At 38.5% G+C, this 22,567-nt stretch overlaps 1 protein-coding gene across 18 annotated transcripts in view; it reads left to right on the plus strand.

The window, feature by feature from the left end:
- atp2b2 (ATPase plasma membrane Ca2+ transporting 2) overlaps positions 1-22,567 on the plus strand; it is an 889,877-nt gene that overhangs the window by 367,300 nt on the left and 500,010 nt on the right. The window contains exon 1 of one of the 18 annotated variants that reach the window (XM_073072073.1): positions 7,127-7,407. The exons of 14 other annotated variants lie outside the window; for them this stretch is intronic. The gene's annotated coding sequence lies outside the window, so the exon portion shown is untranslated. Of the gene's footprint in view, positions 1-7,126; positions 7,408-8,107; positions 8,243-22,567 lie in introns of those variants that run through there. 3 more of the 18 variants (XM_073072076.1, XM_073072074.1, XM_073072077.1) reach the window with 3 other exon arrangements.

A 22,567-nucleotide genomic window follows, 5' to 3' on the forward strand; every position in this document is an offset into this window, starting at 1 on the left:
AAATCCTACTGAATGACATCGTGAATCATGCACCTCAGCTTCATCTTGAAATGGCATCGTCACAGAAATCAGACTTCGACCATTTTAATTCAAGAGAACTGGCAAGGGGGCATGCAGTACCTTGGCTGTAGATTTGCTCTCCAGAGCTAGTCCAGCTGTTCTCAGTTGAAAGTTCAAAATAAATTTCTTACTAAAGTACATATACGTCATCATATACAACCCTGACATTCATTTCTTGTGGGCATACTCAATAAATGCATAAAAGAATAATAACTATAATAGAATCAATGCAAGACCACATCAACTGGGCATTCAACCAAGTTGCAAAGGATGACAAACTGTGAACATACAATAAAAAATAAATTACAAAAAAAAGAAATAATAATAATAATAAATTAGCAATAAATATTGACAATATGAGATGAAGAGTTCTTGAAAGTGAGTTCATAGGTTGTGGAAATATTTCAGTGATGGGGCCAAATGAACTTGAGTGAATTTATTCCTTTTGGTTCAAGAGCCTCATGTCTGAGGGGTAATAACTGTTCCTGAACCTAGTAGTACGATCTTGAGGCTTTATGTACCTTCTTCCTAATGGCAGCAGCGAGAAGAGAGCATGAGCTACACAGATGCAAAACTGTAATATATATGACTCAAAAAGAAAAATTGCTGAGATGTGTCCAGTTCATAATAAAAATAGGAAGATCTAATCCTATAACTACTGTCCACGCTTTCTATTCACAATCATCAACAGAGTTATGGAAGGTGTTTTCGACAGCACTTTCAAACAACCTGTGTACAATAACCTGCTCAGCCATGCTCTTGCAAAGACCACTGCAAACTTCATCACTTCCTCAGTCTAAACTTGGACCACGGAGATGCATTGTGGTGTTGAGATCAGAGTGACTGCTCTTGGTCATTCATGCAGCCAAAAGGCAAATTCCCTTTCTTCATAGATGTACAGTCTGAACGGTTGAATATTCTGATCATTTCTTGGGTTGGTCCAATTTCCAAAATCTGCCTGTAGACACTGTGCCCCTCTCTGCTGTCCACATCAACAGTACTGAAGTTGAGTGAATATCACCACAGAGGAGATGTCAGGGTTAAGTTTTTTATGCAGGGAGTGCTGAGAGTATGGAATGGGTTACTGGCGAAGGAGGTGAAGACAGATACAATAGGGTCTTTTAAGAGTCTCCTGGATAGGTACATGGAGCTAAGAAAAGTAGAAGGCTATGGGTAACCCAAGGTAATTTCTAAAGTAAATGCATGTTCAGCACAGCATTGTGGGCTGAAGGGCCTGTATTGTGTTGTAGGTTTTTCTATGTTTCCATGTTTCCAGTATTGCATCTTGCTACTCAGCATTTGGAAAGTATTCCATATTTTTCTTATCCAAAATGGATGACAACACATTTTCTATGGTGAAAATCTGTTTGTTCATTCGCTTATTCTATCAATATGACTTTGTGATCTAATGTTTCTATCAAAGTTCAAAGTAAACTTATTATCAAAGTACATATATGTCACCATATACAACCCTGAGATTTGTTTTCTTACAGACATACACAGTAAATCCAGGAAACACAATAGAATCAATGAAAGAGTACAACCATCAGGATGAACAAACAACCGGTGTGCAAAAGACTACAAACTGTGCAAGTAAAAAAGAGGGGGTTTCAAGAATTATTCTGTAAATGTAAGGGTTGTCATATGAGGAATGTTTGATGGCTCTGGGCCTGTACTCACTGTAATTTAGAAGGATGAGAGGGGATCTCATTGAAACCTTTCAAATGTTGAAAGACCTAGACAGAGTAGATGTGGTACAGACAGACAGACAGACAGACATACAGACAGACTGACAAACAGACAGACATACTTTATTGATTCCGAGGGAAATTGGGTTTTGTTACAGCCGCACCAACCAAGAATAGTGAAGAAATATAACGATGTTTCCCATGATGGTGGAGATAAGGAAAAGAAGGCACAGCCTAGGATAGAGGGCGTCCATTTAAAACAGAGGTGGAGAGACATTTCTTTGGCCAGGGGTGGTGAATTTGTGGAATTTGTTATCACAGGCAGCTTTGAAGGTCAGGTCATTGGGTGTACTTAAGGCCAAGATTGACAGGTTCTTGATTGGCTACGGCATCAAAAGTTACAGTGAGAAGGCCTGGGAGTGGGGCTGAGGTGGGGGGAAAAGGATCAGCCATGATTGAATAACGGAGCAGACTCGATGGGCCAAATGGCCTAATTCTGCTCCTATGTCTTATGGTCTAAAAATAAATAAGTAATAAAAATCAAGAATATGTAATGAAGAGCCCTTGCAAGTGAGTCCATACATTGTGCAAACAGTTTAGTGTTGACGTAAGTGAAATGGAGTGAAGTTAACCTCTCTGCTTCAAGAGCCTGATGGTTGATGGGTAATAACTCTTCCAGAACCTGGTGGTGTAGGTCCTGAGACTCCCGTACCTACTTCTTGATGGCAGCTGCGAGATGAGAGCACGTCCTGGGTGGTGGGTGTTCTTGATAATGGATGCTGCTTTCCTGTGACAGCACTCCACATAGATGTGCTTGTTGGTGTGGAGGGCTTTAATCATAATGGACTGGGCTAGATCCATTACTTTTTGTAGGATGTTCCATTGAAAGACATTGCTGTTTCCATACATATTTACTTACTTCCTTTGTCACCTCTCTCTGTGGCGTGCCTGGAATTAGATTTGTGGGTTTCTAAACATCAATCAAGTATGGTTAGTATTTGCAGGCACGATACAGATCCATTCTGTACGCTACTAGCAAAGCCCTGCCAATTAAAATCCATTATACTCTATTCCCAGTCGTCCGTCACCTAGCCTGTTTCTTAAGCATGTAAATTGTTTGCTTCCAGGTCCTAGATCTTCTACCAGCTATCAAATTTTAAGTATCTTCTAAAAGTTAATATAAATAATGTCCATAGACTTTACACAGTCCATTACTTTCTCAAATTCTTCAAAAATCCAGTCAGTCTTGTCAGGTATGATCTATCCTCTTCAGAGGCTGTTCCCTCTGAAATTGTTCATTAATTCCAACCTTAACCACAGATTCTAGTTATTTCCCTGTAACAAATGATAATCTAATTGGTCAATGTTTTCTTGGTTTCCTTTTTCTTAAATAGCAGAATAACATAAATAAATTTTCATTTTAATGGAACAGTTGCCAAATCCAGAAAACTTTGAAAAATTATAGTTAACCACCTATTATTGCTTTCATCCACTTCTCCAAATGGAAGTCATCTGGTTCCGGGGATTTGCCTCGGTTTAGCAGCTTTCTTTCTTTTTTCTGTTAGTAATTACAACTGTTCCTTGAAGATTGTGTTAAATTGACCAATAAATAGTAAAATTCAACATTGTTTTTGCCTTAATGTTCTGCTCAAGCAAGGCCTTTATGAGCAGTGAGTTGATACTTGATTGCAGTTCTGGTGATGTTGATTGCGTTTTCATCTGCCATGGCTGCTCCATCAACGTAACTCCACAAAACTCAAATGGAAAGAAACTGAGCTTGCACTTTTAATGGCAGACTATTTTTTCCTTGGAGCGTCGCAGTCTGAGGGGTGACCTTATAAAGAGATATAACTTCTTGAGGTACATTCAGAAGTAGAGGAGTCACAGTCATTTTTCCCAGGCAAGAGAAGGCCTAAAACTAGAGAGGGATAGATTTAAGAAAAGTTTTAAGGAGAAGGGAAGGGCAGACTTTTCACACAGAGGGTGGTAGGTATGTGGAATTAGCTTCCAAAATTACTGATGGAAGCAGATATAATTGCAACATATAAAAGATATTTGCTCAAGTACATGCATTGGAAAGACTAAAATATAGGACTTGCGGAGGTAAGCATCAATAAGGCCCACTTCCATGCTGCATGACTCTATGGCTGTCTGTCCAAAGGGGTGTATTACCTTTCAGAATTGTTTGTTTCTTCAAGTACTCTTGCAGAAATATTGAGACTGAGTTAAGTATCCTTGGGTTGATAGATGACGTACGATCATCATAGTCAGGATGGCAAATTTCAATCCTTTTGCCATTAAAAATAAATGAAGCAGATAAGATCTGAACCAGGTGGATCAGAGTCAGATTTAAGAATACAAGACCATTGGGATGGGACAGTAGTGTAGTGGTTAGTACAAAGCTTTACAGTACTAGTGACCCGGGTTCAATTTCCTCTGCTGTCTGTAAGCAGTTTGTACATTCTCACTGTGACCGCATGGATTTCCTCCGGGTGATTTGATTTCCTCCTACGGTCCAAAGATGTACTAGTTGATAGGTTAACTGGTCATTGTAAATTGTCCTGTGATTAGGCTAGAAATAAATTGGGAGATTCAACAAATAAATAAATAAATAATCACAAGAAGAGGTATAAGAGCAAAATATAAACACAAGATACACTGCAGATGCTGTGATCAAAGCAAATGTTTTCAACGGATGCTGCGTGACCTGCTGAGTTCCTCCAGCTTATTGTACATGTTGATAAGAGAAAAATATGGTCTCTTGATCATGCCTGACTTTATTTTTCAATATCATTCTCCCTATACTTCCCATAACCATTAACCATCGTACTCTTGAAGAAGTCTGCCTCAAATACAGCTAGTGACTTGACCTCCACAGATCTCTGAGGCAGCAAAATCCACAGATTCACATCCCTCAGGCTGAAGAAATTTCTCATTAATATGAATCACAAAAATGAATTCTATACTTTATAGGTGGTTTTTTTTTTACCGTTGATTCAAATTACTTTCCCTAGCCTCCACACATCTCACATTTAGTAGGTACAGTTTGTTGGCCTTTACTCTATCCACAGACTGGGTATCCTGTCATTGAGAGCTCTTGCCCATTCCATTCTTTGTCAGAGGCATTGGTTAATAGTTTTTGTGAATCTTTTGCATGTAGTGCTATATTTCACCTCTGACAAATGTCCCGTGGGAATGAATCTAATTTTCAAAGCTAATAGCAGAATGTTTAATCTATGTCTATTCTCCAGAACCAAGTTCACCCAAACCCCAGGAGTCAAGCTGCGGTATGCAGACAATGCTCGTGCTTGTCCTTGGTTCGAACGTCAAGACATGGTTGAATTGTTCACTGAAGCGTGTGAGGGACTGGGTTGTATTCTCAATAGCTGCAAGACCAAGGACTTGTACTGACCTACTCCCATTGCACCATACTGCCTGTTATAATGTGAACAAAGTCACCAGAGAGACACTGAAGCTAGTGGGTACAGAGCATCAGGCATCATATTGAGCCACTCTTGGAAGAAGACACATTTATATGCTAAAGCTCAAAGGCAACAGTGGACAATTCTACAGTTACAATGTATCTACAATGCTTCCTTTAAATTACAGATAGTTTTCACATGCCTCCTCCTTCGCACCCACACTCTAGACACCCAAAATGAATGTAATCAGCATTGCCTGGTTTGCAATCAACTCCATTCCACCGCTCCAGGAAAACTATTGCTCAGAGCTGCATTTTAAATTCAATCTACTATCCATGTTCATGTCTGAAGATTGGTTGCTCCTGAAGTTAATATTTGCTATATACCCTAACTTCAGATTATGCCCTAACACTGCCTACTAACAATAAAAGTTTACAATCGGACACTGGGAAAGATGGACAACTTTCCTTGCATTCTATGTACACATTTTATGATTGATTGAAGGAAAGATTGCCTGAATCTCAAGACTCTCTGAACTTCCATGCAACTTTGGCCTCCTGGGTAGTAGTATTCCCTGTCCTTTCAAATGCTCCTGAGACAGACTGTCTACACTCTGCAAAACTAGTCTCTGGAAAAATTGCGCAATGCTGTCCCTTTTTTAATGCTCCAAATTCAAGAGAAGGATTGGTGAACCAAAATTAATGTTCTCTTCCAAGCTAACATCACCAACACTGAGACCTTAATCACTCTCACTTTCCCCAGGCGATCATGCCATGTCACTTCCGTGCTGACACCAGGCTCCCGAAACAACATACTGAGCTCTGTTTTTGAAGGAAGTTATCAGGTGGACAGAGGGAATAAAAAATAAAAGATGTACTCCAAACTCTGTTGAAGAACTGCAACCTCTCTGTTAACTCCTTGGAGCCTTTGATTCAAAATGGAGAAGAGGCATTCAGAATGGAACTGAAACCTTAAGGTCATGTATAAGGAGCTCACTGAGTTTCTTTACGAGAGGCAGAAGGAGGCGCTACCTCATAAACTAGCCACCCACCTGCCTTGTCTGATACCTCCTGACCCATTTGTGGAAGAGTCAGTGGTCACGTCAAATACATGAGAAGATCTGTGGATCCAAAGCAACACATGCAAAATGCTGGAGGTATTCAGCAGGCCAGGCAGCATCAATGGAAATAATAAACAGTGGATGTCTGAGGTTGAGACCCTTCTTCAGGTCCCCACCTTGTCTTCATTCTTCATCTCAAAAACTACAAATCCAGGTTAGAAATAAAACACCATCAACACTAAGGTTCAAGCTAGGAAGGGGACAGGGCAAATTAATGTATTATCTTTCGTATGGCATTGAAATGACTGTTGGAAGTTTGGCATTAATGGCAGATTGCCTGGTTTTCCTGCGTTCCACTGTGACTTTCTACTGGGAAACGACTAAAAATCCTTACGGAAATTTGGAGCCCATTTATTTACTTAATTAGGTGGCAAATTAACACTTTCAATGCACAAATTTGCATGGCGGTGTCCCTTTTGTAGTGCATGCTTTTAAAGCATTCTGTGATTTAAATGCCGTTAAGCATGAAATAATGTATGCTTTTGTCTGAATTCTGCGATTTATACGCTGCTTCATTTTGAAAGTAACTAATTGGGACATAGTTTATGTGGGAGAAAAAGGTGCAAGGTGTGGAAATGGAGAGATTTTTATGCATAGTTTACCACAAATTCTGGAGATGCTCGATTTAGGAAGAAAGTAGGTGAGTGCAGAGGTGTGTAATTTGTGCAGTGCTGCTGATGAAGGTTGATGGTCTGTCCTTGAAGGTTTCTCCCTATTCTGATTAAGTGGCATGTTCCTGGTCGTGTGCCATCTTCCATATTTGTCATTGCCCCACAGGGATAAACTGAAATTTGCTAAATGATGCTGCACAGTTTAAAATTAAAACCATTCTAGTGCATCCCTGCTTGGTGCAGTATCTTGTGCCTCCTGATTTAGCCTCGCTCAGAAGACTCCAGCATTACGAGCTTAAGTGGTTTCTTCACTCGTGGTTTATTAATAACATATTTTCCGAGAAATTCAGGTTCCCCTGTTCCTCTGTTGAGATGGTGCAGTCTGCAGTAGGACTCCTGTAATGTAGTCCTACTTATCAACCCCATACAGATGCTGAACCGTGATTAGTCTGCTGTACAATTGAAATCATTTTGGATTTGTGATTATAACACAGCCAAGTAAGTAAGTAAGTAGAGCAGATGCTTAAAAATCTGAGGTTTTTTAAACTGGCATATAATATCTGACTTGTTAGGTTTTTGCTTTTCTCAGAGACTGGTGCCTGTGGAGAAAATGGTGTGGATACTATTGCTTGGGGAGAGTGATGCATTATGTTTCTGACTGTATGCGTTGCTAGATGGAAATTTAATTACAGAAATATTAATTTTGTGTTATCAAAACTCAAATCATATTTTATGAGCCGTCTCTTGCATCCTGCTCATTGGCTGGGGCCAGTTAAAGATTTTCTTTTAATTTCAGTACATTTCTGGTGCAATATTATTATTAATGATTTTTCCATCTTTTAATTATATTCTGAAAGCTTGTGCCTTTTACATAACTGCTGAAAGCCAACTCGAAGAGATCACTGTTATAATGAAGGTTCTTTATCATCCATAAATTTGGTTATTCAGCCTGAAATATCCAGTGCTCACTTCAGGATTTCAGCGTGTTACAAGTGACCCTGATTGTTTGTAGGCAGAAAAACTGGAAGTGATCTATTTATATATTTTTGTAGATGGAATGATCTGATTCCTGGTTTAGCACCTTCAGTACATAAATTCTGATGGGCAGTGTGAATTCTTTCGGCATTGAGGGAGGCTGGCAGGAAAGCTGTCAATTTGTAGTCTGCAGTAGTTCAGTTTATCGTCTGTCCTTGGACTCCTGCTCCAGTGGCAGCTAAGTGCTTCTGCACAAGCCGAACCAGTGGCTTTATAGTGCTCTACATTATGAGATGCTTTAATGTCCTCAGGAAACATGGAACTATCAGACACACGTGTCTAATGTGTTGCTTTTTTATACAAAAGGTAAGCAAGAAAGTGAATAAAACATGTTTTATAGATGTTTCTATTAATAGAAAGCATTTGTTCCTGTGTATGTTACTGTCACATTATGGGGATGGGGGAGGGGTTGGAGAACGAAAACAATCGCTGTGAGGAAGACTTTGTGTTCCTTTTCCCTGTACCTACTTATAATCTATATTTAAGGATTATTCCATGCTTCATGCCTCTTGACTCTTAAAATTAATATGTATTTTTTTGGCATCCTCTCATTCTTGTAACTGCAGTGTATGAATTACCACCTGCAGAGGATGAAGTGTACGCTCGTCCTGCAGTACAAGCAATAGCATATTTCTGCATGATGCTTTAAAGACAGCTAGCCCAGAAGAGTATCGTACATTATTTTGGATGTTTTGCACTATAAGATTTTATTTTAACAGTTAAATGTAAAACCAAGCATTTTTTTAAGCTGCCCCGACCATTCGTTATAGTTAAGCATCCTAATCTTCCCTGAATGAAATGTCTTCTGTGTACTTAGCTAAGGTGAAAAACAATTATTTTAATCCCAGTGTGGGAAAGTTTCTGTGCTTCTTACCTTGTTTCATTCGGAAATTTTCACTTAGTACGATGTCCTGTGTAGCATGCATTCACTTAGTGTATGGCAATAGTGTGAGACACTGGGCAGGCTTCCATGTAACTAACCTTGTCAACTTTAATGTTGCTTATTAAATGCCACATCTTACAGTAATGCATCGAGCATAAACAGATCCATAGTGGCTCGATAAGAGGAATCTTCTTATTGGAGCTGAGTTTAATGTGACAGGCTTCTGCCTTTTTTTGGGAATTTTTTTTCCGTTGATATTACCATCAAATTAGTGAAATTTTGTTGCCATTTTTATAGCCTTTTAATGGTCATGGTTTAACACTTTACCATAGAATTTTATTTCTGAAAACCCTTCTTTATTCTTGTTTCCTGAATTTTTCTTCCACCTTCACAGACTTGTGCCAATAGTACATACCATTTTCCGAGAGCTGAGCGGGTAACCTGGCTCTACACCTCCGTCACTGCCATTCACCAATGGACCACTAGGAGATGCACAAGAGTGGTGTGGCTTGGCTCTCTTTTCATCTTTTCCCAACCTTCTGTGGGGAAAGGATTCTCAGAACCTTTCAAATGGTATTCCACTTTGAATAAAATCTACTGCAGGCCAGCATTAACTCATTCAGCGCCAAATACGCCGTGTAATCATTCCTGACCAACGTCAAGTGCAATTGAGCACCTCCTAATTAAACACAAAAGATTACTTTTGCATTAATTCTGATGTTTACTTTCCAAGGATCAATGTAAACTTCATGCTTAAAGTTATATACTTAATGCCATGTATATCAACTATATAAGAAAGGACTGGTCGAGTTAGTCTCCAAACCATTCCTAAATTCTTCTTTATCATAAAACCAGTCAATTCTGTTGTTTCAGATCAGATGTCAACTACATGGTGATTTGCAGCTTATCAAATCTTTACTACACATGTATATTCTGCAGATTATTTATTTCCTTGCTATTGTGCATACTCAAAAAGACTTCAAAGTGCATGATAATCCCTGTAGTTTAGCAAAGATTGCAAACTTGGCAATAGTAGACTCACTGACCCTTAGCCATTTCCTAATGCTGTCTGGCCTACAGCTAATCAATATCATCACTTTTCACCTTCTTTTGAAGGTTATTTCAAAAGAAAACGCTGACATCTGACGAAAAACCACATAATTTAATTAATTAACACGAGAACATCTGCAGATGCTAGAAATCCAAAGCAACGCACACAAAATGCTGGAGGAACTCAGCTGGTCAGACAGCACCTATGGAAAAGAGTAAGCAGTAGACGTTTCAGGCTGAGATCCTTTTTCAGGATTGAGAGGGAATGGGAAGATGCCTGAATTAAAAGGTGATAGGAGGAGAAAAAGTCTAGCTGGAAGGTCAAAACCCAAACAAGAGAAAATCTGCAAATGCTGGAAATGCAAGCAACACATGCAAAATATTGGAGGAACTCTGCAGGTCAGGCAGCGTCTATGGAAAAGAGTACAGTTTATGTTTCAGATCTCTGCCTGAAATATATCGACTGTACTCTTCTCCATAGATGCTGCCTGGCCTGCTGAGTTCCTTCAGCATTTTGCGTGTTTTGCTAGCTGGAGGGTGATAGGTGAAGCCATGTGGGTGGGAAAGGTCAAGGGCTGGAGAAGAAAGAATCATGTTAGGAGAAGAGAGTGGACAATTGGAGAAAGGCAAGGAAGAAGGGACGCAGGAGAAAGTAACAGGTAGATGAGAAGAGGTAAAAGCTCAGAGTAGGGAATGAGGAATGGATGCCGTGAGGGAATTTGTTCACCAGGAGGAGGAATCGATATTCATCCCATCAGGTTGGAGAATACCCAGGTGGAATATAAGGTGTTGTGCGTCCATTTGCAGGGTGGTCCTACCTTGGGACAAGAGGAAAGGGAATTAAAATGTTTGGCCACTGGGAAGTCCCACTTGTGGTAGATGATGCGGAGATAACTAACAAAGTGGTCCCCTAATTTACGATGGGTCTCACCAATATGGAGGAGGCTGCATTGGGAGCATCGGACACAATAGATGACCCCAGTAGATTTAATTCATTAGCATTGGAGAATTCAGTACATATTTTTTTATAACTACCACCTTAGTTGTTGGTTGGAGAAGCATTATAATTTCAAGTATCTGTGCAGTTTTGGCGCTAGAGGTACATATTAGGATTATAAACAGAAAGCTATCATCCAAATTTCAGTTGCTGGGATAAAGCTCCAACAAAAATATCTTATTTGCAATGAAGAAAAGGTGATTTGTTTTGTGATAAAGGATATTCAAATTCGAGTAATGCTTCCAATTGTTAAGTTGAGTGCAGATTTGGGTATCAAGTGAAATAATAATTAATTTGAATAGCCCTTGAACCTCTGACAAACTGATAGGCTTTGAAACCATGGAACTTGCATAGATAGTGAGCTATGAACATTGTCTGGTTCAGCTCTTCCACATATTAACCCCCAGGTTAGTGAGCTACACCAGATGCTCAACATTTTCTGCTTGAGCTCTGAGTGAGATTGATTGGCTGCACAGCAATGTGTTAGTCTTGACCTAAAGTCAAATGACAGTGGTAAGCAAGTAAAGACAGAGATGGTATGCAGCTTGACTATGTACATTGTCACAAATGAGTGAAGTTTAACAGATACCACTTTTCCAAATTCCACAACACTTTTCATGCTCATTCAGCCTGTAAGCTAATTTGTCCTTATCTGTATTTTATAACTCTAGATATTATAGGGCATAGATGAACTGTTTTTTTTTCTCTGATCAGTGAAGGTCGATTGGTTGATGCGTGGATTACAATCTAACCATGATTTGGAGTCTAATTTCACCGAGCTAAAGGAGCTGTTTCCAAGCCTATTCCCATTCCTATATCCTTCTGAAATTGTCATAGTTTCCTTAAAATAAAATCCTGTCATGGTTGGTTTGTTTCTTGCAGTCTACTGCATGATGATGCAACCAGGCTGCATGTTATGACTCTGGGTCTCTGGAGGTCAAAGTAAAGAGTAATTATGCTTCATTGAAATGTGGACCTGCTTAAAAATGTTTGTCAAATGATATGCTTAATCGACCATTTGTGTCTAGGGTCTGTGTGTTATGGAGCATATAACTGATAGGTTTTAATAACTATTACTAATATACATGATCTAGTTAACTTTTCATATCAATCCTGATCTTTTGCATTTTGAGGATATTCAGTTATAGATAACGAATGCGTTGTGATCAAGTTTGAGTAGTCAAACTCCACAATTGTGTTCTGTTTAACTTGATTTCAGTCCCAAAATCTGCTTGTGGGACTTATATTAGGGAAAAAAAATCACTTTTTTACTATATGTTTTATTATATTAAAATATATTTTGTGATGGGCAACCAGTCTTTTAATGTTTCAAACAGCCCCGAGATGTAGATCGGTTGGTGCCATATTGTGGCACTTTTCCAGATTTTCTTTATGGTACATGAAGAGAACATTTTTAGAAAGGACAATCAGATGTATTTATTGGCGTGTATCATTTTTGAAATAAACTGAAGAATCTAGCAAGAAAACAGACACCAAATACACACTTGGACAAAACTAAATTTAAAATAAATGTGGGTGGTTTTGCACATAATGGTGGCCTTTTTACAAGCCCACTCATTGTCTACAATTAATATGAAAATTGTTTATAGCTCCTCCATTAGTGCTGAGCACAGATTATAATAAATCTATTTATAATGCAGTGTTTTATGGCACTTAAAGGCAGTATTACAAAGAGAAATGTATTTTAATTCAGATTTGAAATATTACTGTTAAAAATGTCCATTGCACCAAATTCTCGATTGGAAATGCAACCAGGCATACAATGTGCACTTAGATATTCCACGTGACAGGCATCACTGACAAAGTTGCTGAAAAACATACTCTCACTTAACAGTTTGAACTTTTATATGAACAGATATTTCAAACCTTTTCAAATCAAATCAAAACAAGTTTAATTATCATTCAGCCATGCATGGATACAGCCCATTCTTTTAGGGCCAAGGTGCAAAACATACACAGCACATTCAAAATTGCAGGTTGAGAAAAAAACAGTTACAGACAAAAAAAAAACATTCGGAAGCATTTGAAACCTAAACAAAATAATCTTGAAATGTGTAATAATATTAACCGAAAATCGGGGTTCAGATGCCAAAATGGAGAAGTGCAGTCTACGTAGGGTCCGGGATGAAGGTTCTCGGCCAGAAATGTTGACTCTATTCCTTTACATAAATGACATGTGACCTGCTCATTTCCTCCTGCATTTTGTTTGTTACTCTGGATTTCCGGCATGTGCAGAACCTACTGCAGTTATAAGTAGGGTCAGGTGATCTGAGTTGCTTAATGCAACCAATCTTAATGACTAACTAAATCCCAAACGTGGCTGCCAAAATAACATTGAGGTTATTGTGCAGATTTTCTTTCAGCCATGCAACAACATGTGGTGCGGAAGGGATACTCACAGATTCCAAATTTGTACATCTTGTGGGCTGATTTACACATTTGTTGTTAACTTCATGAAAATGGCAGCCTGCCCTCAGTCAAGTTCCTGAATTAACACTTTACTTGGCAATTAAACTCTCTGCAGGCAGTTAGGGTTGCGACTTAACAACATAATAACCACTTTGATGATAGATTGATATTCCTCCAATACAGCCGAGCCCAGAAAAGGAAAATTTGAAACCATGAAATCTAGTTTAGACTGGTGTACGTTGTTGTTGGAGATTAGCAAAGTTCAAGAACTGCATGGTTCTTTATTTTTGATTTATTTTGCTTAAACAAATCTCCACTGCTCTATTTTGCACTTTACATCTATTTGGACTCTAATTTGTCCTTCCTTTTTCATTGTCATCTATTTTGCTTTGTCATTAAATTTCATTTTGTTCAGAAACTCCTGATGCTGTCTTTCAATGAAGTTCAAGATGCCTATTTTCTTTGTTGTGGTATTATTGGGATGCTCTTCCAGCAACAACAAAAACATCTTGAACTTGGATGACGTTTTTCACAGATAAACCATGTGAGGAAATGTCAGAGGTAGATGACTAGGCTGAGAGATTTAAAGAACTAGTTAAGCAGAATGGCAGGTGGCTTAAAGGAGAGAGCTCCAAAACTTGTGGCAAGAGCTGAAGGCATGATTGCTGAAGATGGAGTTCATGGATTTAGGGGTTCTCCAGTGACCAGAATTAGATGCACATGGGGTCTTGGACAATTTTATAATCAAACCACTGGAATTGGTTTATTGTTCTCATTTGTACTAAGGTACAGTATAAATTTGTCTTGCATACTGTTTCTACACAGACATTAAAAAAAAATCTGCAGATACTGAAAATTCAAAGCGACACTCAAAAAATATTGGAGGAACTCGTCAGGCCAGGCAACATCTATGGAGAAAAGTAAACAGTTGACGTTTCAGACCAAGACCCTACTGTATACATACTTCTCGCGTCCAAGGGTCTGGGCCTGAAACGTTGACTGTTTACTCTTTTCCATAGATGCTGCTTGGCCTGCTGAGTTCCTTCAGCATTTTGTGTGTGATACTGTTCGTACCGGTCATTCTGTTACACAGTGCACTATGTAGTACAGGGCAAAACAATAATAAAATGCAGAATAAGGTGTCGTAGTTGCGGAGAAAATGCAGTGCAAGTAGACAATAAGGTGCAAGATGGTAGTGAGGTAGACTGTGAGGTCAAGATTCCATCTTAGTGTGTTAGTGAACTGTTCAATTGCCTTAGAATAGCTTTCTTTCCGCCATATTACTTAATATGACTCAGAAAGATTCAAAATACATTTACAATCAAAGTATACAATGCTGAGATTCATTTTCCCCACAGACAGCCATGGAACTAAGAAAATCAAAGAAAAAAAACGTCAACCTCCACACACAAAAAATACAAATTATTCAAATAGCAACAAAAAACAGAGTGATAAACAGAATATAAAACACAAAGTTGAAAGAGTCCAGGCATATTCAGTTCAGCTTAGTAGTCATTCTCTGCAGGCCTCCCCAAAAGCAGAGAGGTAATGGGTCAGGGCAAGTTAGGGATGGGGTGATAGAACCTAGGATGGGCATGAGTTTGTAGTCATGGATTGCAGGAAGAGTTAGGAGCACATTGGACTGGTCAAGTCTAGATATGGATTTGCATGAAGGTTTCAGCAGCAGATGAGCTGAGATAGGACTGAAGCCAGCTGAATGGAAAATGGACATCCTTAATGTGACCAGGTATGTGGTATATAGGTTACAGTCTGATTTAACTTCATGCATTCATTAGGATGTATAATGGAGCTGGTGATCATGGAATTTGCATCAGATTCTGCTGGTAATGGCACCAAACTTCCCAATTAAATAGCCGAAGGAATTTTTCCCTCCTTCAGTATTGAACATGCGAAGCGCAAGGAGTTTACAATCAAGCATGGCAAAGTCCATCTGATATAAAACTGGAAGAAAAAAGAAGTGAAACCACTGGGCAATGATGTGAGACTCCAGAAAAATCTGGGCCAGTGTTTGGAAACAAGCTGAACTGTTCCTTTGCAGCCTTTCTTTCTGACAGATGAAACAACAAAAATAGACGATTATGCCACTGTCCTATATAGGTTTTCCATTTTAAAAATTACAACTCTACAGCAGGCTTTAGGCACCCATTTCCTCTTATCCTCAGCTTGGCCTCATTTCTCCAGCAGTGTGTGGTTCATTTTCATCACAGAGACCTTATTACCATGTCAGTCCCTCTCCCTAAAATGGTTGACTACAAAGGTTAGTGGATCACCTACATAAAGGTGTACTGTGCTAAATATATGGATGCATTTATTTTAAGTGTCAAATGTTCTGCAAGGAATGAGGACACGAGTAGAGAGCCTGCAAGTGTGTCTGAATATAATAGACTTTTGGGCCTGCCTTGTATATCTTTTACCTGCTTATTAAGTAGAATTTTTTTTTGGGAAATAAGGCTCATATATATATTACTGTAAATCTTTTTGAACCCATTTATTGTCAACATTTTAAGTTGTTTAGCAATCATAACATCTATTTTAGATATGCATTAGCCAGATTTCTTCTGGGAATAAATGAGCAGGAATGAAGTTCTTTTACAAAACGGAAAGTAATGCAGTAATGAAATAGATTCAAAGATTTAGATTACATTTATTTTTAAAGTATGTATGCTGTATACAACCCTGAGAACCAACTTCCCCACAGACAGCCATGAAACAAAGAAAACCTTGGAACCCATTCAAAGAAAAACATCAAACGTCCAATATGCAAAATAATCACGCAAATGGCAAAAAAAATTGAGCAAGAAACATAGAACAACAACCCACAAAGTCATCGAAAGAGTCCAAGCATATTCAGTTCAGCTCAGTTCAGTTTAGTTCAATCTTATGCTGTGTTGTTTATTAATTTCAGGCCACAAAGCCAAGTCTGTCCCAAACAAAATTGTTCAATATAGCGACAAAAAAGTGGTGGAACAAATTTCTCCAAAACTATCATCTGGAAATGAAGTTTGAAAGGCACAGCCTAAAGAAAAGGGATTTGCACACTGACAGTATTCATGAAACAAATTATTTTTGAGGGAATTGGTGCATAAAACTGCACATCTCTTGAACTGAATTTCTCAGGTGGTTTTGTTGAATGTCATTTGAGGGGGAAAATATCCTTAAATTTATTGACAATCATGTTCAACTATAGAGTCAGGTTCAAGCCTACAGTAAGTATAAGTGGGAGGGTCACAGTGGTGGGGTAGTCATGAACTTGTTTTGCAGATTTTCGGAAAGGTGTCACTAAAAATTTATTGTTAACATCTCGGCTGTGCTGAAGTCGGGCTGGTAATAGAGTGCAGTGTGGGCGTTTGGGTGGGAGAGCTATTGCTTAAACAGTTATATCAACAGCACTTTTCATTACTGTAAAAGGTTTTTATTATCAGACATTTTACAGTATTCTAAATTCCATATTCCATTGGAAATAATTGAAGTGCTTTAAATATGACTTAAAAGCAGTTAAAATAAAGGAACATCCGATATGTTTTTCACTTAAAATGGGAAACAAACTGTTCTTGTTCAGCAATTACCAATATGCAAAAAGAATTCAGCTCCTTTTAAGTTTTGTTTTGACTTGACAGAGAAAAAAATAATTGCAGTAAAACCATATGTAAATCTAGTCTAACACTAATGGGATTAAATAAATACTGGCCAAAGTCACCAGTTGGTTAGTATTTCATTTACTTTACATGGGTTTTCAAATGGAAATTAGTTACTTTTTGTTGCAGTAATTCTGTAAGTAAAATTAATTCATGTTTCTTTCCACTGACAAATGGGCAAATTAAGAATTGATCAGTCTTGGGCAGTTTATCATGATTGGTTTGTCCTCGTTATGAATAAATAGATTCTTTAAAATGTTGTTGACTATCAACGTCTTGAGGATTGAGAAGCTGTTCTATCTTTTATGTAGGCCAGGTAATTATATTTTCTTGAATAATTCTAATTAAGTAATCTTCAGTTAATCAGTGTGGATCTTACAGCTGCCCCTCAGCATATTCAGTTTTATCCCATTACCTAGATAATGCTTACTCTTCCAAGTGTTAAAATGCAGGTATTACAAATTATAATACGTCAAGTTTTAAGCAAGAGAGATAACTCCATTTCATTAACTTAAGGCATAGCTTTCTTTGACTTTGGAGCCATGTATTTAAAATGCACAGAGAATATTACATGGAAGTCCTAAATTAAGTTTTACTGAAATGGGGGGCATCAAAGGACTTTTAGTGAAGTTTCAAATGTAAGCATGTCCATTGGGTGTTATATTCATCAAATCACGGCATTATGCTTTAGAAAGGGAAACCACTCTGCTTTTTTACTTACTGCCCATTAGGCCACCAGCATTTAGGACAGCAGTGAAGGTTCTCTATCTCTGGTGGTGTTCAGGGCTTCCTTCATCATGTCAGTGGCTTCTTTTTGGTTTTCACTACTGTCAGTCATGCAAGTTCCAGCTGGAGTCTCAGGAATACCATTGCGTTCAGATGTAGAGGATTCCTCATTGCTGTTTTCAATACCATTTTTTTGACCAGTCAGGGTTGTTAGCCCTGAGCTGAACCCCCAAACCTGGGCGACTGTTGGACCAATCAGTCTATTCCGTACCCTTTGACCTGTTTGGCATTGGTGATCCTACCAAGAGCCAAAGCATAAAGCCCTGACTCCAGCCAACATAGCTCTCCTGGTCACTGAGGCACGCAAGCCTCCAAGTCACAACAAGGTTGTGGTCCTCTTGGAGAAATTTGCTCTTTTAGACTTTATAAAATGCTTTCCAATTATTCCAATTTCCCTAATCTTTTTCTCGTGCCTTTACCTATTTATCTAATTCCTTTCTTTAAAACAATTACTGGATCTATTTCTAACATCCTCTGGAATAATGTCATGCTTCTGTCAATAATTGAAGAATTCACCTGCAGCCAGCTTGCAGCGAAAAGATTTTCACGGAATATCAGGCAGCAAACGTGGAAGTTGATGATGAAGAAATTGTCAAAATGTAGTTATACAATGAATATTCAGATTGGATTTCTGGTTAGTTCAGAAAAGGGAAACCTGGAATTATATTTTATTTGTTAGCTAATATATTTGAAGATGGCATTGGATATTGGTAACCTACTTTTAGTCTGTCATTAATTCTGATTATATCACCAAGGACATTCAGTAGAATTAGTATATAATCAGTCATTTGGATTTAATTATAACAACTTTCACCCTCTCTGATCCTACATTCATTCAAATTATTCTCCAAAGCTATGCTAAATTAGGATTTAAGATTACATTTTGTAAAGGTCAAAAAAAAATCTAGAAATATATTCTGAATGCGGAATCAGGAACAGAACCCCAAAAACAACCGAAGTGGCTCAAAATTTTGTTCTATGATAGTAATTTATTAAAATCAAATATGTTAGACTTAAATACAAGTCTGCAGATTCTGCAGATGCTGGAAATTCAAAGCAACACTCACAGAATTCTGGAGGAACTCTGTAAGTCAGGCAGCATCTATGGAAAAGAGCGACCCTTCGATAGCTGGGGCCAAGAATCCTCTTCAGGACTGGAAAGGAAGGGGGAAGACACCAGAATAAAAAGATGGGGGTCAGAAAGGGGGATAACTAGAAGGTGAAGCTAGCTGAGTGGAAAAGGTATAGGGCAGGAAATGAAGGAATCTGACAGGAGAGGAGAGTTAGCATTAGGAGAAAGGGAAGGAGGAGAGGACCCAGAGGGAAGTGATAGGTAGGTGAGAAGAGAGACATTTAATTCCACTGCTTGAAGATACAATGTTAAAAACTATTAAGTTTTACTGGAAGGAATATTTGCATTATGTTCCTATGTATTTGGAGAAGTCAATGGAATTTTCTATTAGTTTAACATTTTAATGTACATATTATGGAATTAAAAATTATTTTAGGAGCTACACTGTTTCAGCCCAGCCTACTAAAGAAGTTAAAGTTTAGTTTAACATTTAATTTACCTGGAAATTCTTAAATGTTTAAAACAATTCAGAACTCAAATTCCTTTCTTTTGCCTCAATGCTATCAGGGTAATGCTGGGGCTGTGTAATGTAGAAATTCATTTCAGGTGTGCTGCTGTCTCTGTCCTTCCGAGTGAATGTAGAAATGTCACCTTTAGGAATCAGTGGCTTGTAAACTGAGCAAAGCATAAATCATCTTCACATCTTATCCTGTCGGCCTCTTAATCGACTGTCAAACTTGATTGTTATTCTTGACTTTATCCTTTGTTTGCTTCTTCCTTCACCCTATGTACTGGCAATGCTCTTAGCCGCATCAGTCTCTAATGTGGAAGATCTGCAAGCTTTCTCGGACAGTGTATCTCTCCACGCAGCAACACTGCTGATAAATAGTGGAACATGAATGCTGCCTGCGTTCAATCCCAAAGGCAGCGTTTTGATTTAGGTACGCCGCTGCAATCTCTGCTGTACTGTAACAAAATTTGATTATACAACTCATAAAGCATGATCACCATTTTAGAGAAGCATTAATTAGCTAAGGAGATCAAGGATGGATCATAGAACACTACAGGAGAGAAACAGAATTAGCTTATTATCACTGGCATATGTCATAAAATTTGTTAACTTAGCAGCAGCAGTACAATACAAAACATGATAATATAGAAAGAAAAATAAATAAGTAAATCAATTACAGTAAATATATACGTGGATAGTAAGTAGATCAAAATAGTGCAAAAACAGAAGTAATATATATATAAAAGTGAGGCAATGTTCATGGGTTCAATGTCCATTTAGGAATCATATGTCAGAGGGAAAGAAGTTGTTCCTGAATTGCTGAGTGTGTGCCTTCAGGCTTCTGTACCTCCTTCCTGACGGTAACAATGAGAAAAGGGCACACCCTGGGTGATGGGGGTCCTTAATAATGGATGTCGTCTTTCTGAGGCTCCGCTACTTGAACATGTCTTGCATGCTACAGAGTCTAGTTCCCAAGATGAAGCTGACTAATTTTACAACTTTCTGTAGCTTCTTTTGATCCTATGCAGTAGACTTCCACCACCCCCCCCCCCCCATACCAGACAGTGATATAGCCTGTCAGAATGCTCTCCATGGTACATCTATAGAAGTGTTCAATTTTTTTAAGTGACAAGCCAAATCTCTTCAAACTCCTGATGAAATATAGCTGTTGTCTTGCCTTCTTCATAGCTGCATCGATATGCTGGGACCAGGTTAGTTCCTCAGAGATGTTGACACCCAGGAACTTGAAGGTTCTCACTCTCTCCACCTCTGATCTTTCTATGAGGATTGGTATGTGTTCCCTCGTCTTACCTTTCCTGAAGTTCACAATCAGCTCTTTCGTACTGAGTGCCCTTCGTGTCCTTTGGCCTGTCTAGTCCATGCTGAACCATTAACCTGCCTAGTCCCATCAACTTGCACCCAGACCATAGCTCTCCATACTTCTCCCATCCATGTACCTATCCAATTTTCTCTTAAGAATTGAAATCGAACCCCACATCTAGCACTTGTGCTAGCAGCTCGTTCCACACTCTCATCACCCTCTGAGTGAAGAAGTTCCCCCTCATGTTTCCCTTAAACATTTCACCTTTCACCCTCAAGCCATGACTTCTAGTTCTAGTTTCACCTAATCTAAGTGGAAAAAAAGCCTGCTTGCATTTGCTATTTGTGAAGGGAAGTTTGTAACTTGATTCGAATCTGTTGAGACAATCAAGAGGATTTGTTAAAATAGCATCGAAGAATCAGACTGCATGGACTTTAGCAAAGCTTTTGATAGGACCCCACATGACAGTTTGAGCAGAAAGGTAAAAGCCTTTTGGAATTGAAAGTGACAACCTGGATCAAAGTTGGCTTAGTGGCAGGAAGCAAAAAGTACCAGTTGATATGGTTTAGTGTAGCTTGCTATGGAGTTCTGCACTTCTCCATGTCCCCTGATCTTTATGCTGATCTAATTAATTTGTTGATGGATAGAGCATCACTGCTAATGACAACATTTGTTGTCTATTCCTTGTGAGGCTGATGTGTGACCAATGCAGTTAACTATCACCTTCCTCCCTAAACTGACAAGTGATATTAAATGTCCTTCCCTGCAGTCCATTAGTGAACCAGGGGAAATTTTAATGACAATCCATTTACTGGTGCTAGTCTTTTTGAAGATTTACTGATGTGGTGGTTAGAGTCATAGATAAGTACAGCCTAGAAACAGGCTGCCTACCTAGTCCATGTTGAACCATTTAAACTGCCTCCTCCCATCAACCTGCACCAGAAACATAGCCCTCCATCCCTCTACCAAACATGCATCTATCCAGACATCTTTTTAACACTGAAATCAGCTCATTCCACACTCTCATGATCCTCTGAGTGAAGAAGTTACCCCTCATATTCTCTTAAACTTTTCACCTTCCTCCCTTAACCCATGACCCATAGTTGTAGTCCCACCCAACCTCAGTGGAAAAAGCTTGCTTGCATTTTTCCTATCTATACCCCTCATAATTTTGTATACCTCTGTCAAATTTCTCCTCAATCTTCTAACAACTTGAAAACAAACCAAAACCGCTGAGAGACTGAGTACATGAATTGACACTGTATGACCCACTTCCAAACAACTGAATTCCACATTGAAAAATTGTACGCTTGATCCTTTATTATCTTTTAAACCAGCAAAGACGAAAGATCTTATAGCAATAATAGAAATTAATTAAACTAAATTAGCAATGTAATGAAATAAGAGTAATTAACTTTCAAATTAGCATAATTAAATGTAAGTAAACGTAATTAGCGGTCAACAAAAAAAATCACCCCGCCTCACTCCCCTTCAACTAAACTAAACTATCTAATTTGTCCAAAGAGAGTTACATGACTATACTCATTTGCTTCTAACACACCCCAACCCAAGTGAACCATTACCCATAATAAGCACGCAACACAAAATACATGCAGACAGAAAACAGATACATGGCTCTTACAATTTACTCTTCTGAATTTAAAAAGTCCCAGTTGCTATGGATGGTTTTGTATCCAATAACTTCATCACAATACAACCAGTAATGGTTAAGTTTAGATGATACAGACTTAAATGTTATTTGAAAAAATACCAAAATTGGCAAGATGGTGAGAATGAAAGCTGTTGATTGCAGGAAAACTTTAATATAGCGGGCTTGTGGACAGAGTAGCACTAAATAAACTTCAGTCCATAGAAATATGTAATAAAAATAGGATGTTTCCTATAAGTGGGTGAGTCTAGGACCG

This window comes from Hemitrygon akajei, chromosome 19, assembly GCF_048418815.1.
Source record: "Hemitrygon akajei chromosome 19, sHemAka1.3, whole genome shotgun sequence".
In the NCBI taxonomy this organism is placed as follows: Eukaryota; Metazoa; Chordata; class Chondrichthyes; order Myliobatiformes; family Dasyatidae; genus Hemitrygon; species Hemitrygon akajei.